General features: G+C 39.1%; 1 non-coding gene across 1 annotated transcript; it reads right to left on the bottom strand.

Moving 5' to 3' along the window:
• Positions 1-376: 376 nt before the first annotated feature.
• LOC141593664 (small nucleolar RNA R71) lies at positions 377-483 on the bottom strand. Its single transcript, XR_012521736.1, has one exon. It is a non-coding gene; the product is annotated as a small nucleolar RNA R71 (small nucleolar RNA).
• Between the last annotated feature and the right edge of the window lie 16,784 nt (positions 484-17,267).

The raw sequence follows: 17,267 nt of genomic DNA on the forward strand, positions 1-17,267 counted from the left end.
TACAATGCCAAAATTCTCGTCACACTCCGTACCCACCGAGGAGAATCTACCAAATGGTACTCCTACACCGCAACATCTCACCGGAAATTTTATTGCCAAGTCCGCCTTCATCCAACTAGTTGAGAGGAGTCAATTCGGGGGAATGCCTAGTGAGGACCCTCATTCTCATATGGAAACCTTTTGCGATTATTGTGATGCTATCTCTCAAACGGGCGTGACTCAAGACCAAATTAGATGGGTCTTATTTCCTTTTTCCTTAATCGGCACCGCAAAGCAATGGTTGTAGGGCCTTGATAAGGCCACCCTTGGAATAGATTCTTGGAAGAAGTTGGCTCTAGCTTTCTACAAAAAATTCTACCCACCGGAAAAGACCAACATGCTAAGAGCTCAAATTACGGGTTTCAAGCAAAGGGATGAAGAGTCTTTGTATGAAGCTTGGGAGCGGTTCAAAGGTATTTGTCGCTCATGTCCTCACCATGGACTTAGCGAATGGTTTTTGGTGCAACAATTTTGGAATGGTTTATATTAAGATTCTAGGAACATTCTCAATATGGGATCAAATGGAATGTTCACCGAAGTTGATGACAATCAAACATGGAACAAGATTGAGGAAATGGCGGTCGATAATTCACAATATAGTAGACCTCGCAAGGCTACTAGAGGAGGAAAGCATGAAGTGGACTCCGTTACTCAATTGGGTGCTCAACTTAGTGCTCACATTGACACAATCAACTTGAAGTTTGAACAAGCTATGGCTAGACTTGAGGAAAACTCAAAATCATCGAAGCATCATGTCAATGCCATGACGGCATCCTCATCAATCCCAAGTGGGATATGTGAGAATTGTGGAACTTTGGGTCATGACCCAAGTAAGTGTAGGGGAACAACCGAACAAGTTAATGCTTTTCAAGCTTACAAAAGTGGTACCCCTTATTCAAATTTTTACAATGAAAACACCAAGTTCCATCCAAATCTCTCATACAAAAGCCAAAATGTTCAAAACCCTCAAACAACATACACTCCACCACCCATGAGAAACCAAAATCAAAGACCCTTTTACAATCAAAACCAAGGTTACCAAAATCAAAATCCATACAATCACCAAAATGACCAAGGCTTTGATGTCCTAAAAGCGGTCCTCCAAATGCAAAAGAATCAACAAGAATTTTTCACCCAAATGCAAAAAGATAGCCAAGCAAAAGAAACCACCATCAACAACATTCTAGCTCACACCAAGATGTTGGAAACACAATTGACTCAACTAGCATCTTCAAGCTCACAAAGACAAAAGGGGCAATTACCACCTCAAAGTAATCCCCCTAGACATGAAACGGTTAGTGCCATTCACTTGAGAAGTGGTACAAGGTATGAAGCACCGAAGAAGCAAGTTGTGGATGAAGTTGTGGAAGCTAGTGAAAAGGAAGAAATTGTGCAAAACTCCAAAGATGGAGAATTATCAAAAGAAGAAAGTTCAAAGAAAAATGAAGACAAGGCCAAAGAGAAGGAGCCCATTGTGATTAGACTTCCTTTTCCAAGTCGTCAAGCCAAGCCCAAATTTGATGATCAACTTGGAAAGTTCATGGAAATTGTGAAAAATTTAGAAGTCTCAATTCCTTTCACGGAATTAATCAACCACGTTCCGGCCTATGCAAAGTACATGAAAGATATCCTCACAAAGAAGAAGTCGATCCGGAAACTTGAGACTATCGCCTTCACTAAGGTGAGTAGTGCAATACTTCAAGGGAGTTCACCTCCAAAGTTAAAGGATCCGGGAAGCTTCTCAATACCGTGTACCATTGGCGACACGACGATCAACAAAGCCTTATGTGATCTAGGGGCTAGTGTGAGTGTCATGCCGTACTCGGTAAGTAAAAGGTTGGGAATGGGAGAGCTTTAATGCATCAACATCACACTTCAAATGGCCGATAGATCGACGAAGACACCATTAGGGATATGGGAAGATGTCCCCGTGCGAATTGGGAAGTTTTTCATCCCGGTGGACTTTGTCATTGTTGATATGGAGGAAGATTCCAACATTCCAATCATCCTAGGAAGACCTTTCCTACACACCGCCGGTGCGGTGATTGATGTGAAACATGGAGAGCTCACTCTAGAAGTGGGAGATGAAAGCATAACTTTTAATCTTGACAAGACCATGAGAGCTCCTCGTTTGCATGAGCCATGTTTCATGATTGATCATTATAGCCGAAAAGATGAAAGGAAGAAATCGGAACTCCAATGGAGGAAGAAAATTGAAGATGCTCCATCCAAAGAGCAAGTGAATTGTGACAAGGAGAGCTTGCAAAGCTCATCAAAATCAACCAAGGAAGAAGAGGATGGCCTCATTGGCCAAGAAAAGAAATTGGGAGAGTTGTCCCCATCTAAGCAAGAGATTTTCAATGATCAACTCAATGAAGTTTGTGGTCTTTGGGACGACGAGTTTGAAGGGATTTTTAATCCCTACATTGGGCATGCCATCGATCATGATCAACAACAAGGGCCACGGTCTATTGAGGACCTCTACCATAATAATGAACAAGCTTTTGACTACTTCTTCAAGGTGTTGAGCAACATCAACAACACCTTGAACATGCCCCCTTGACATCTCATCAAGAATGAGAGTTTGGTGGAGTCCTCCCTAAACCACCACTTGTAAATATTTCTAACTCCCTAACTTACATTTCAATTCTTGTATTGCATTTTTGTCATTTTTGGATTTTTATTTACTTTGATCAAAATAATTGTCATGTAAGAGAGAAGTGAGGGAGGGACTAATGACTTCAATTGATGTGTAGTGCTTTACCTTAGTGTGGGGATGAAATTGCCTAGGCTATCCATGCCTTAGTAGTGCCCCCACAACGAAGAACACAAGAAATGAAGAAGAATGGAAGAATGGTAAAGGGAAATGCATTGTGCACGAATGGAATGAATCCGGGTACAAAGAATCAGAATCCGAGCGGATTCCCAAAAATCCGCCCGTCTTATGCAATCCGAGCGTCCTGCACAAAAGACGCCCGTCCTGAACTGAACTGAAGTTTGAAATTTTCCTGACTGTTAAAGAATCCGAGCGGATTCAGAAAAATCCGCCCGTCTTGAAGAATCCGTCCGTCTTGTAAAAAAGACGCCCGTCTTTGCAGCAAAGGAAAACAAGCAAAAATCTCTGGACTGAAATCCGTCCGTCTTTGAAGAAATCCGCCCGTCCCGTGTTCAGACAATCCGAGCGGATTGTACCAAATCCGCCCGTCTTTAGGCGAGCTTTTGCAAAGATTGAAGAAGCAGAATCCGCACGGATTGAGCCTAATCCGCACGGATTGCCCCTGCAGCTTTGAAAATTTCGGCCTCTTTATAACCCCTCCCACCTTCATTCATTCACTCATTCATTCATAAACACTACCCACAACATCAAAACCCTCATCCTCTCCATCATAAAAACAAAAACCCTCAATAACATTCAACAAAAACAAAACAAACCATCCTTCCCACAACAAATTAATCACTCAACCTTCAACAAAAATCAAAACCAAGAACAAAATCTTCAACCTTTGAGTCGATTTTTGTTTTCATAAAGGCAAAGCCTTTCACCTTCAAATCGATTTGGGCATCCTACATATTGAAGATTTTTCATTCTTTTCTTGGTTAAGCTCATCAATGGCAAGGACTAAGGGTGCAACAAAGCCAACCAAGGCACCAAAGGCTAAGGCACTCTCACAAAGGCAAAAGGCTCTTCAAACAAAGAAAGCTTTGGCTATGGTGGTGGCAACACCAAACTTGGAAGTACAACAACAACAACCTTCTATGGGACCATCAACATCCTCTACTCCGGTAATTAATCAACTTTTGCATTATCCGGAGGTAACTTTTATTTCCGATACCCATAGAAATACCTTTGTCAAGTTTGCTATGAAATCTATTCAATCCACCAAATTCATATGTAAAGATGCCTTGGAAAAATTGGGTGTTCTTGAACAAACAAAAGCCTTTTTCAAAGCCATGGGGTTGGAGAAATTATTTGGAACAAAGGAATTGACATACCCCTCCCTTGTCTTGGAATTTTTAAGTTTTTTGAAAGTCACCAAAGTTGAGAATAGGGAAAATATCGAGTTTCGTCTAGCTAATGTTAGTAGACGCATTACCTTTAAGGAATTGGGTGAAATTTTGGGTCTTAGTGATGAAGAAAGTTATTTCAAGAGTTATGGAAAGTATGACCCCGAACCTCTTTGGGAGGCAATCTCCGGGAAGAAATTTGAGGATTTTCATGCATGTCGTGCTCTTTTGGTCCATCATCCGGGCATAAGAGTATGGCACAAGGTTGTGGGAAATACCATAATTGCTAGGAAAGACACCAATCATTTCACAAGACTCGATTTTATTCTCCTTGAATCGGCTTTGAATATCGGAAGAATTCACACCAAGCCTTACAATTCTTTGAGGCTATTGGTTGATAGATGGCTTAATGTTGATAATGGGAAGAAGGGCACGACCGTAATTGTCAATGGCGGCCTAGTCACGGTCCTAGCTAAGCATTTTGATCCTAATTTCAACAAGGATAAGAAGTACAAAGCAAAGGAAGGTGGCCATCTTATTGATATGCATATTATGATTCACAAGTTCAAGTGGGTTGCCCATAACCCCCTTGACACTAAATATGGATGGCTAACTAGTGAAGCTAGATCGTTCACCTTGCCCTCGAAGATTTGTCGCCTAAGCATCCACCGGACCAATTATCTACTTCCCCTTTACGAAGAAGCCTAGTATATCATTCAACAACAAAAGGGTGATCTTGAAACCCCCTCCTCTTCCATTATCATACCACCTTACCCCTTTGAGTATGAAGAGTTCAAGCCGGAAGGAATTGAAATTGGGAAAGACTATGTGACTCTTCTCATGCAAGCAATGCACAAGCAAGCCCATGAAGATCGGAAAAATGCGTATTTGGCTCAATATCCACCCCTCCTACATCTAGCTAGGCAAGGACTCCTTGATCCATCTTGTCCTTTGCCTAGTTGGGCGGATAGGGAAGTCTTATTTCCGGGTGCATCTAGGGACGTGGTGGGAGATAATGAGGTTGTTGGAAATGATGAAGAAGTTGATGATAATATTGAGGAAGAAGCAATGGAAGGAGAAAGAAATGGTGAAGATGATGATGAGGAAGAAAGTGAAGAAGCAAATGACAAGGAAAGTGGCAATGTGACCACTTCTCATGAGGGAAGTGGTGATGATGATAGCATGATGGAAGACTAGCAAGCCTTGGAGACTCCTACACTCCCATGGTTTGTCTATATCTCTTTGTATTTTATTTCATTTTGATCATTGTTGGTTTAGTCCTAGCAACATCAAAGGACTCACACCTCGGTACCATTGAGGTGTTCTTATTGTTCCCATTTGTAAAATCCAAAATGACAAACTAGTTTCATGCATAGCATAGTGTGTGCATGAACTATACCCATCCTTGGACATTAGCAATAGTGTCTCACTCGGTTTGGGGAAGTTAATGCATACACAACGGGAGGTAATCTAAATTATCCTCTCCGTCATAACAAAAACCATGCATCATGTAGTGTAGCTTAGTATAGAATTGCATTTAGTATAGAAATCATGCATCATCTTTGCATAATTTCCATCATTTTGGCCATTGAGGACAATGCCCATATTAGTGTGGGGATGGGAATTCTAACATTTAACTCTTATTCAAAAACCCATAAAAATTGAAAAATTTCAAAAATCATAAACATTGAAAAAATTGAAAACCCAAAAACAAGTTCATTTCCTTTGTATATATTGTCTTGTATATATTGTGTTTGTTTTATCCTTGTTCACATTGATTGACTACGCCACATCCGAGACATGAGGATATTGAAGACCGCATGGTATGATCTTTCCAATCTCCTTTTTCCTCTTTATGTTAATGACTATGTGGCTTTATTTTGATTGATGCGGTAAAAACAATGTGAAATTAGGATTGCATTTAGTTTATTTGGCATATTAGTTGGTAGAATCATATGCATTAGGATGTATATATGTTAGTTGCATCATGGCATGTAGTTGCATGTTAGAAAAATTTTGCGAAACCATCTACTTGGGAAACTTGACAAGTGTATATAGGCCCTAGTATATGCCTTTTGTTCTTAAGACTTTGCTTGTTAGAATACTTGTAAAACACCCTAGGATGTGTCATGCTAGTATCCGTTGACCCATGGATTAAGGCCTAGTCAAGAGTACCTTGTGGTGTGATAACTCCTTGGCTACCGTTTATTCCAAGGTGACCCTTGAAACCATGCAACCATCATTCATCCATGTTCTACCATACATTTTGTCATCAAAGGGAATGGGCACAAAAAGAAATCAATTTGAGTTCAATGAAATGAAAAGTGAAAGAAAGTTTGCAAAATGCATCAAAAGAAAAGAGGAGCAAAAATAGACTCCTAAAAGCTTCAAATACAAGGCACCCTCGTTACTAATTGGGGTGACTTTGAAAATGTTCAAAGAGAAATGCAAAGAAAAGTTGAAAGTTGTCAAGTGTTGAAATGCCAAAAATCAAAAAAGAAATGGCAAGAAAGTGTTCTCAAATGTCAAATGCCACATGAAATTGGGGGGAAAAACAAAAACAAAAGCAAACTCCCAAAGTGAAACTCAAATATCTATTGATCCCTTTATCCATCGTATCCATTTTTGTGCATGGTAGAGAGGGGACGACCCTTCTTCTTGTCTAGGCAAAGAGGGGAATTCCGCGATCCTCCAGTGTTTCTAACACCATAGGGAGTCTACTCTTGACAAAAGCATTTAACGATTGAGGACAAAGGTACCCTAGCTTGACACATTTTGGAGGTGATTTATTGGTATCCTTCTAGGCTTAGTAGTTTGAACAAATTGCATCTATGAAGGATTGTGTACCCTTGAATTGCTTCCCTTGTAGATAATTTCCGCCACTTGATGAGGGAGTGGCTATTCTTTTTGTAGATGCATCCATTATATGTTTTTGTGTGCTTAATGTTTGGATGTGTCGCCATTTTGGCAAGACCCACCTTGCCTTGCAAGAAGGCATCCTACCTCATGGTTGTCTTGTTGTGAGTTGAAGGGGCGGAGTGAGACCCGCTAATTGTCTCATATCGGCTATATTATTAGGATAGGTTAGTATTGGTCCTAGTCTTTGTCACCTCTTTACTCGGGACGAGTAAAGGTTTGTTTTGGGGATATTTGATGTGACCATAATTGGCGATATTTAGCCCCGAATTACCCTTGTTTCCATGCTTTTTAGTGCTTATTTGGGTCATTTCTTATCTTTAGTTCTTTGTTTTGCATATTCTTTGAGATTTTGATCCCTTGGTAGGAAAGAAGTAAGAATCTTGCATTTTCATGGCAAAACAAGACTAAATTGATCAAATTCAATGACCAAGCATCAAGGAGAGACAAGATTAGAAGGCCTTTGTACATATCATAGTAGAAGAGCAATGTTGAGAAAGGATCCTTGAGTCCCCAAGGAAATCCCCAAGGAATTTATGAAGAAAAGGGAATAAAAAGAAGAAGTATCACGCGATCGACAATCCGAGCGGATTGTCGCAATCCGCCCGTCCCCGCCCTTGCACAATCCGAAAGCGCCCCGGTGGAATCCGCTCGGATTCCCCTCAAACAATCCGCCCCGGATTCCCGAGAATCCGCTCGGATTCCATCGACCAAATCCGGCCATCCCGACCCTAATCCGCCCGGATTCCTTCACAGCGCGGGTTGTCTTCTTCAAGCTACGAAAAGAGAAGCCCTTCTCTCCAAAAATACCGGCTTCTCCTTGCTCTACTTAAAAAGTGTAATTACTAGTTTAGCCCTTAGTTAACCCTAATGCATCCTCCTTAATTTTCACTATAAATACCCCATTAGTCTAATTAGAGGAGCATGTTCTTCTTATCAATAATTAGTGTAGTTAATATCAATCAAATCTCTCTTCAATATTGTAATCAAGTATTAATCAAGTTTTAATCCAAGTTTTAGTTCTTTAATCTCTCTTTTGTTCATCCTTTATTTTGGGTAATTGAAGATTATTTGGGTTATTATTGGGAGATTGACAACCTCTCAATCTAGCATTCAAGTACTTCTATTATTCTTGCTTTATTATTGGAATCATTAGTAGGTATAATCTCTTAATCCCTTTTTAATTATTGTTAATTACTTCCATTTATTCATCATGTTTCATATTGTTGGTATGATTGACAACCTTGCTAGCATGATCAACATGATAATGAGTGAGTAGTCTCTTAGCTAGGGTTAATGGGTGATTAGGGGAAACCAACATGGGGAATGATTCATGCTTAAATTAATATGCTTTCATATCTTATTTACTTGCTTGTTTTGATCTTAACTCATGCACATGTTATATTTGATGAAATGCTAAGCCTATGAATCCTTGCATTTACTATCATCTCCTATCTTTTCAATGAGACTTGTAAGACATAACCCAACTCGAGTCTCATTAGACCATGCATGTTGTTGAGTAGGGAAGATTAAGTCGACTTGTAGGTGTTGTACAATCTAATCGATTCGGCTCCGGGACCCAAACTTTCCTAGGATTGTAAGATATAACCCAACTCAATCCATCACAACAATAATTGCTTGCTTATAATTTGAGAACATGTTTGTATGATCATATCCCATGATTCCCCTATGATCCCATGACACCCTAGTGCCTTTAAATCAATTGTTTACACCCCTTTTTTATTCATCTTGCTTGTTTATTTTCATTGTTATTCTAGTTAGTAACCTTCTACATCAACCCAATTTGTGACACCCCTTAGACACCACTAGTTACAATAGAAATCTCATTTCAACTCCCGTCCCTTGGGATCCGACCTTTACTTGCCTCTTTACTAATTGTAGAGTTGCTTGTTAAGCTATAAATTGTGTTTTGATTCGACCGTGACCAACGACCACATCTATTTATTTGTGAATGCAAAACGGACCGATCAACGTCAAGACAACATTCTTGAACGGTTATTTATAAGAGGAAGTCTTCGTTGAATAGCCCCCTGGTTTTAAGAATATCAAATTTGAGGATCACGTTTTCAAATTAGATAAAGCCCTATACGGATTGAAGCAAGCACCTAGGGCTTGATACGACAGATTATCCAAATTTCTACTTGACAGTGGATTTAGTAGAGGATCCGTCGACAAAACTCTATTTCTGAAAACGGAGGGTTCGGACCTTTTGGTTGTTCAAATATACGTCGATGATATCATCTTTGGATCGACCAACCGAAGCCTATGCAAATATTTTTCTGAGTTGATGACTTCCGAGTTCGAGATGAGTATGATGGGAGAATTGAAATTCTTCCTAGGTCTGCAAATACAACAAACAAATGAAGGCATTAAGATCCATCAACAGAAATATATCAAAGAGTTGATTCGGAAATTCGGAATGGAAAATTCACACGCTATGCCTACTCCAATGGTCGAAAACAAGAAATTGACATTGGATGAAAACGGTAAATCATTTGACGAAACTACTTACCGTGGGATGATTGGGTCACTGTTATTTTTGACCGCAAGTAGACCCGATATTATGTTTAGCGTATGCGTTTGCACGAGATATCAATCATCTCCCAAAGAATCGCATATGACGGCCGTAAAACGGATTTTACGTTATTTGATTGGAACGGCCAACTTATACCTATGGTATCCTATGGAATGCAACTTTGACCTAGTCGGTTATTTTGATGCCGACTACGCAGGATGTTCTCTAGACAGAAAAAGCACGTCGGGTGTCGCCACGTTTGTCGGACCGTGTATCATCACGTGGGGTTCGAAGAAACAAAAATCGGTTGCTCTCAATCGGGTGAAGCCGAATATATTGCTGCAGGACTGGTATGTACTCAACTTTTATGGCTTAAGCAACAATTACGTGATTATGGTGTTGACGTAGGATGTATTCCTATTTTATGTGATAATACTAGTGCGATAATTATTTCTAAAAATCCCGCACAACATTCACGTACCAAACATATTGAAATAAGACACCATTTTATTAGAGACCATGTTGAGAAGGGGAATATAAAACTCGATTTGAGACTTTATAGTTGGAAATTGGTTTAATCAGTGGTACCTAAGTTTCTATATTTGTTCAATCTTTTTATGACTGACTAGTTAAGTTAAGATTGTATGACTGTGTCCGTATATTGCGTTGCATGAATAATTTCGTTATAGAAATATTTTTATCATAAAATTCTATTTGCTATTTAGAATTTAATTGATATACAAACTTATTCTTATCACAATAAACAAAACACACCATATATTTATCTTTCCAAATCATAAAAATCTCTCAAATAAGCTCACAAGTACACGGCTCATCTTTCCTATATCTAACCAACTTCCTAATTCATGTCTTATCACCATAAATTTCCATACTTATCACTTTCCTATTCCTAATTAAAGACACTTACCATATTTTACCTCCACTTGTTAACCCTAAAACCTACACCTATATCTACCCTTGCGTGTTACCCGTCCACCCATCCCCCACTTGCCTACTTTTATTTCTTCCAAATTTTTACCATCATTACACCTCTTCTCCTTTACTCAAACCATCACCATCATCCCCTTTTTCAACAAATCACCATCATCATGCATCCATCTCATGCAAAAAATACCCGATCCTCAACCCGTCACCACCAAAACCGTCCCTTTCCTAACCAAGCATCACCTTTACCACCACATGATCCTCATTCCACGAATCATTCTTCACCACAACCAAACTCAAACTCGCCCCTGTTTCGTAGTCGGGACGAATCGGTATCCGAAGGCAAAAGACGCCGTCATTTCAAGGGTAAAAATAAAGTTGTTGTTGATGATAGTGAAGCTATTGTGGAGGAACTCGAGGTGATAGTTCGGAATGGTGTTGCTCGTACTCTGCTTAGGGATGCTTCGAAAGCCGCGACAAAGGAAGGGTTGAATCGTGTTCGGCTTACTCATGATGAAAGCATCTTAGTTAATCGAGTTTTGAGGTATTCCATTCATGGTGGTCGGTATTATCCGAAATCTTGGTTGGTTAGTGCACCCGCTCTTGCTTTCTTTGTTAATTTTCTTGATTTTCAAGGGTGGAGTCACATTAGTCAGTTTTCGGGTCCTATTTACCTAGTTGAGGTGGTACAATTCTTTGCTAGTGTCTCAATCAAGAAAGGTGTCTTGCATGCGGTTGTTAATGGAGTCGATGTTACTGTCTCTGTTTTGGATTTTTGCTCTGCTTTTTCGGTTCCCGATGAAGGAATCGAATTAAATCCGAGTCTTGAGTGGTCTAATGTTGTGAGTGAGAAGGAGTTGTTAGTGAAAAAGTATTTTGAGGAGATGACGGAGGGTGTAAATATTGTGGTTCGTCCTCTCTCGGCTAAGATCAAGTTCCTCTTGAACTTTTTGTGGAACACAGTGGTGCCGAGGAGAGGCGGCCGTGATAAGGTGTCGAGTTATGAAGCGATAATGGTTTATTCTTGGTTGGAGGGTCAGAAGGTGAATTTGGGTAGTGTCGTTTTGCATCGTATAATTCAGACTAGTCTTACGGTCACTAAGGATAAGTTGAGCACTACAATTGATTTACCGTATGGTATGTGGATATCTCGTTTGTTGGAAATTAAGAGAGTGGTAGGGCCTGACAGTTACGGTGTTAGTGCTCGGGATTGTATGTGTGACAAGTTGATCAAGCTAATCGGTCTCGTTGTGGATGGACCCGAGTTGCACCTTGCAAAGGATGTTGAGAAAGCCCCGGTTGATTCGGGTTTAGGAGCTATGGAGTCGAAGTTGGAGGGATTTATGAGTGGTTTAATGGAAAAATTCGAGGAGCATTCAACTAATTTGGCCACGGCATTGTCACGGGTTGGACCATCTCGGTCTTTAGACTCGGGCTTGGATGCTAGTCGGGTGTACTCGTGGATGGAGGACGTAGACAAGCGGTTAGCGGGTTTTGAGAGGGAGTTGAAGGCTATTCGTGGGGAAGTGTTCCCACACGGTGATCGTCTCACTTTCCTTACGAGTCAGGGTGGTGCTTTGGTAATGCACGGGAAAGAGATGGCGGGTGATCAAGCTCTCACGTTTGAAGCTACAAAGGCTCTTTCCTTGAAGGTGCTTAATTTTGAAAGGAGCATTGGTACTCTTTCACAGTTGGTTCGGAGCTCGTTTGACCGTCTGGATGCTTTGGAGCACCGTACTAGACCCGACTACGTGAACCCGTATAAGACCCGCAACATCTGATTTCTTCTCGTCCTACCCTCATTAGCCCTTACCTTAATTAGCTTTACTTTTTATTTTTCTTAATGGTGTGTTAAACAAACTCTTATTCGGCCCATTTTGGCAATGTACTTGAGGTTATGGCCCAAGTGTTCTATTAGACATGTGTTCATTCGGCCCACTTTGGCTTTAAACATGTTTAATTCTTAGTTTGTATGCTAATTATCTTTTGGATGCTTCTAGTTTTGCGTGTTATTCTTATTTCTTATGACGTTTTTATCTCTTGTCTCGTCTTATATTATTCTAGTCATTTTTGATTTGTTCTTATCTTTTCGATGATGTCAAGAGGGGGAAAGAACGTCTATAGTAAGCATTTACCTAAGCTTGCTCCTTGTCAAGACCAATTGTCTCTTAAAGTCCTTAAACTTTCGGTTTTGAAAAATTGTCTTGATCTTGCGTTAATCTTTATTATCAAGATGACGGTATTATATTGAGGGGGAACTTTTTAATTAGTCACAATTTTAGGAGACTTGCCATCATCAAAAAGGGGGAATTTGTTGGACCATATAGCTTGTATGTTTATGTTTTGATGATGTCAAGGTGTTTTACATTTTATATACTTGTTGCGTGTAATCGTTTGATAAGTATCTTAGGACTAACTTATTACAAGCAACAAAGAGGATTGTGACAATTGCATAAGAAGTTCAAGCCTTCGTTCAAAGATCAAACAATTCAAGATTCATTCAAGTATCACGTGAAGACGAAGTTCATTTAAAGATTAATCAAGCTTGGATGATGACGTAGTCTTTACTCGAAGATCTTTTTAAAGATTAGAATAGTATAGGTGATTATCTCATAATGATAATCAAGAATGACTTTCTTGATTAGTAAAGTTATAGCTTTGCAGCTATAACCTTATTAGTTAAAGAGCTCAATGTTATAGCTCTTTTACTATAACATTGAAATGCTGAGTTTTTATACACGACTAATAAACATTTCGAAAATTGTTTTATTATTGTTTAAAGTTTATCTTAAATGTTTTAATGAAAGTATTTATTTTATAAAGCCGGTTTAGTAAGGAGTCCGGTTTTATGGTAAGCGTTAATTGGTGGTTATGTTGGATCAACTTATGAGTTGGACTTTACTACTAATTAGGGTTTCCATATAGCCTCTCCTAAAACCTAAATTCTAATTATATATTAAGATTAGGGTTTGCATAATTCACGAGCTTATGAGCCGTGATATGCCGTGTTGCCTAAGAGATATTAGGTAAAGATTTTATTCTATAATAAGATCTTTACATATCTTATATATCTTCTTAATATATTTGTTTATGGTAAAAGATATTCTTGGTTTAGGAAATCTTATCATAATCTTAGAATTTATAGTAAAGATAATATTTAGAAAGATTATATTCTATCTTTTAGAATGTTCTTTATTATCTTTTAAGGCTTTTAGGAAAGAGATAATAAGAAGATATAATTTGTAATTATATCTTATTATTTCGGCTATTAGGGTTTGTATAGAAACCGTGTAGCCTACCTCTTCCTTGCCTATAAATACTTTGCTATTTACAACATCTAAGATAGAGACCTTAAGCATAAAAATTGTTTTCATATTTAAAAAGAAAACCGTGTGTCTTAAGCAGAAAAACCGATTTGCAATTTTGAAAGGTCGTGTGTCATAAAACTCGCATACTTGTTCTTCGTTTATCGTTATAAGATAATAGTGCTTAGATTGATTTCTTAACTTGTTCATTAACGTGAACCTTTGTTAGAATCATTAGTGCTTTCTTATTAGCGTAAGTTAGTCACTCGAGTATTTAACGGTACTCATTGAGTTACAGCTAGAGTTAGTTGTACGAGTTGGGTTAGTAAATTTGTAATCCGTAGAAAGGTACTAAATTTATTAATCGAGAATAGTGGACGTAGGTTTCGACTTGTGAAACTGAACCACTTCAAAAATCCGTGTGTCTCTTCTTCTTTCGTTTGTTTCGTTCTTTCGTTTATTTCGCTCATCATCGTTAGTTGATTAGTTAAAGTTTAATCAATAAACTTTAAATAATCGATTACATACGTACAATCGAAAAAGTTTAAAAAAGTTTTAAATCCTCAATTCCCCCCCCCCCCCTCTTGAGTATTTTGGATCAATAGACTCTTCAATTGGTATCAGAGCCTCGTGCTCTTGATTGCCTAACCGCAAAGAGGCTGATCTATCTGTTTTTCATTTATCTTATCACTTTATATTCCCCTGCCTATCACGTGATAAATGGATTCCAAATATCTCAAGTGTCCCGTCTTTGATGGGAAGAATTACGGATTGTGGAAAAACATGATGACTCACTATGTGAAAGGACACGATTGGGAGTGCTGGAGGATCATTCAAAACGGACCGCACAAAATTCTTGTCGCATCCGAGGAAGGCACTACCTATGAAAAGAAAGAAGAGGACTATGTCGAGGTCGACTACAAGAAGGCGAGAAAAGAACTCCAAAGCAATAAGTCTTTCGCAAAACGGAATGACTTCTACCGAGTTCGATCGGTTCTCTTCATGTTCCACGGCCAAGGAGATATGGGATGGGCTCGAATTAGCTTATGAAGGTACTTCCATTGTTAGGAAGCACCGAATTGATTTGCTTATGCAAAAATATGAGCGATTCATCATGGAGCCAAATGAGTCCTTAGATAGTATGTCCGCAAGGTTTTCAAGTATAATAAATGAATTAAAAAACCTAGGTAGGAAATTCTGTACCGAGGACATTGCTAGAAAGGTTCTTAGGAGCCTTACTAAGAAGTGGCGTGCTAAGGTCACCGCAATGGAGGAATCACGAGATCTTGAAACCCTATCCTATCAAGAACTCATTGGTGCTCTCATGGCCCATGAAATTACTCTTAACAAAGACGATGCTGAACCAAGTCACAATAAGAGTATGGCCTTAAAGAGCGAAGAAGTGGACTCTGACCTAGAGGATGAAACTGTCTTGTTTGCACGACGTTTTAAAAATAAGATTTTTCGAAATAAACAAAGAAAATCATCCTATAACAACAATAACAACAAGTCATTCAACAAAAAGGTTAATGACCCAAAGTCGTCTTTTGCTAATAGAGGTTGCTTCAAGTGTGGAGAATCTGGTCATATGATCAAAGATTGTCCAACATGGGAGAAGATAAAGGACAAGACGAAACGTGAGAAGACAAAGAGAGAATTCAAGCAAGTTATGATGGCTTCGTGTTGGGGAGACCTTGACTCAAAAGATGACGAGGAATGTGAAGACGACGAAGTTGCAAACCTTTGTCTCAGCAGTGTGAGTCTTGACCTAATCTCCGACAGTGACGATGAAAGCACAAATTCTCATTCAAACTATTGCTTTCTTGGAGAATCAGACGAAGACGACGATGAAGATGAAGAAGTGAAAGAAAACAATCAATGGTATCTTGACAGTGGATGTTCAAGACACATGACCGGAGATAAGAATCTGTTTCTTTCACTCAAGCCCTTCAACGGAGGAAAAGTGACGTTCGGGGATAACAAAAAGGGAAAGGTTATTGGCGTTGGCAAAATCGGAATTTCTAAATCTCACGCAATAAGTGACGTTTATCTCGTGGATGGTCTAAATCACAATTTGCTAAGCATATCTCAACTATGCGACAAAGGTAACAAGGTAGTTTTTCATACTCATAGTTGTCGCATTATTATTGAAGAAACTTGCAACGTCATTCTTGAAGGCCACCGAAAAAGGAATGTGTATATGGTAGATTTAAATGCTGTGCCTACTAACTCCTTTTCGTGTATGAAAGTTACACTTGATGATCCTTGTTTATGGCATAAACGGTTTGGTCACATTAGCTCACTAACCTTGAACAAGCTCAAGAAGTGGGACTTGGTGGAAGAGTTACCTAAAATCAACTTCGACCAAGAAAAGATGTGTGACACGTGTGCAAGGTGCAAACAAGTAAGATCATCGTTTAAACCGAAAAGAGTAGTAAGCACAAATCAAGCCTTGGAATTAGTGCACATGGATTTATGTGGACCAATGAAGGTAAGGAGTAGAGGAGGATCCAGGTACGTCTTCGTTCTTGTAGATGACTACTCAAGGTATGTATGGCCTATCTTTCTTCATTCAAAAGACGAGACTTTTGATGAATTTGATTGTCTTATGAAACGTGTTCAAAACAAATATAAGACTAATCTTGTATCTATTCGTACGGATCATGGCACCGAATTTGACAACCAAACTTTTATAGAATATTGTAGAGTCAATGGTGTAGGTCATAACTTTTCTGCACCAAGAACTCCTCAACAAAACGGTGTCGTTGAACGTATGAATAGAACTTTAGAAGATATGGCACGTACAATGGTTCTATGTAGTGGTTTACCTCGTAATTTTTGGGCTGAAGCCATAAGCACTTCTTGCTACATCCATAATCGTGCTATGATCTGACCTATCCTCAAGAAAACCCCCTACGAACTTCTCAGAGATCGAAAACCACATATCTCCCATCTTCGTTGCTTTGGGAGCAAGTGCTTTGTGCATAACAACGGTAAAAATCGTTTAAGCAAATTCGACCCTAGAAGTGATGAGGCGATTTTCATAGGATACTCAGATCATAGCAAGGCTTACAAAGTCTTCAATAAAAGAACTCTCTGTATTGAAGAAAGTGTCCACGTTATTTTTGATGAAGATAACGTGTTTGATAAGCCTTTACAGGATGAGGAAGAAGACTTGGATGAACCCGACTTTCATCTTTCAAGAGACGACCCCCCGGAATTGGAATTAGAGGATAACGAAATTGAGGGAATAAGTGATGAACTTATTCGTTCCTCAAAAGATAAAAAGGAGAAAGACAAAGTTATAGTTGATGATACAATAACATTGACTCAAGACAAGAACTCCCAAACCAATGTTATAGATGATGTTACTGTAACATTGAATCCAAATCAAGGTATAGAGTCTGAGGTTATAATCGGCTCAAATACAACACCTGGATTGGATTCAGGGGGAACTTCCTCTAATTCCGAACCAAATGAAGTCGGGACAAGCTCGAATAACGAGGAAGAACCAAGCACTT

This window comes from Silene latifolia, chromosome 7 (genome assembly GCF_048544455.1).
Source record: "Silene latifolia isolate original U9 population chromosome 7, ASM4854445v1, whole genome shotgun sequence".
NCBI classification, from domain to species: Eukaryota; Viridiplantae; Streptophyta; class Magnoliopsida; order Caryophyllales; family Caryophyllaceae; genus Silene; species Silene latifolia.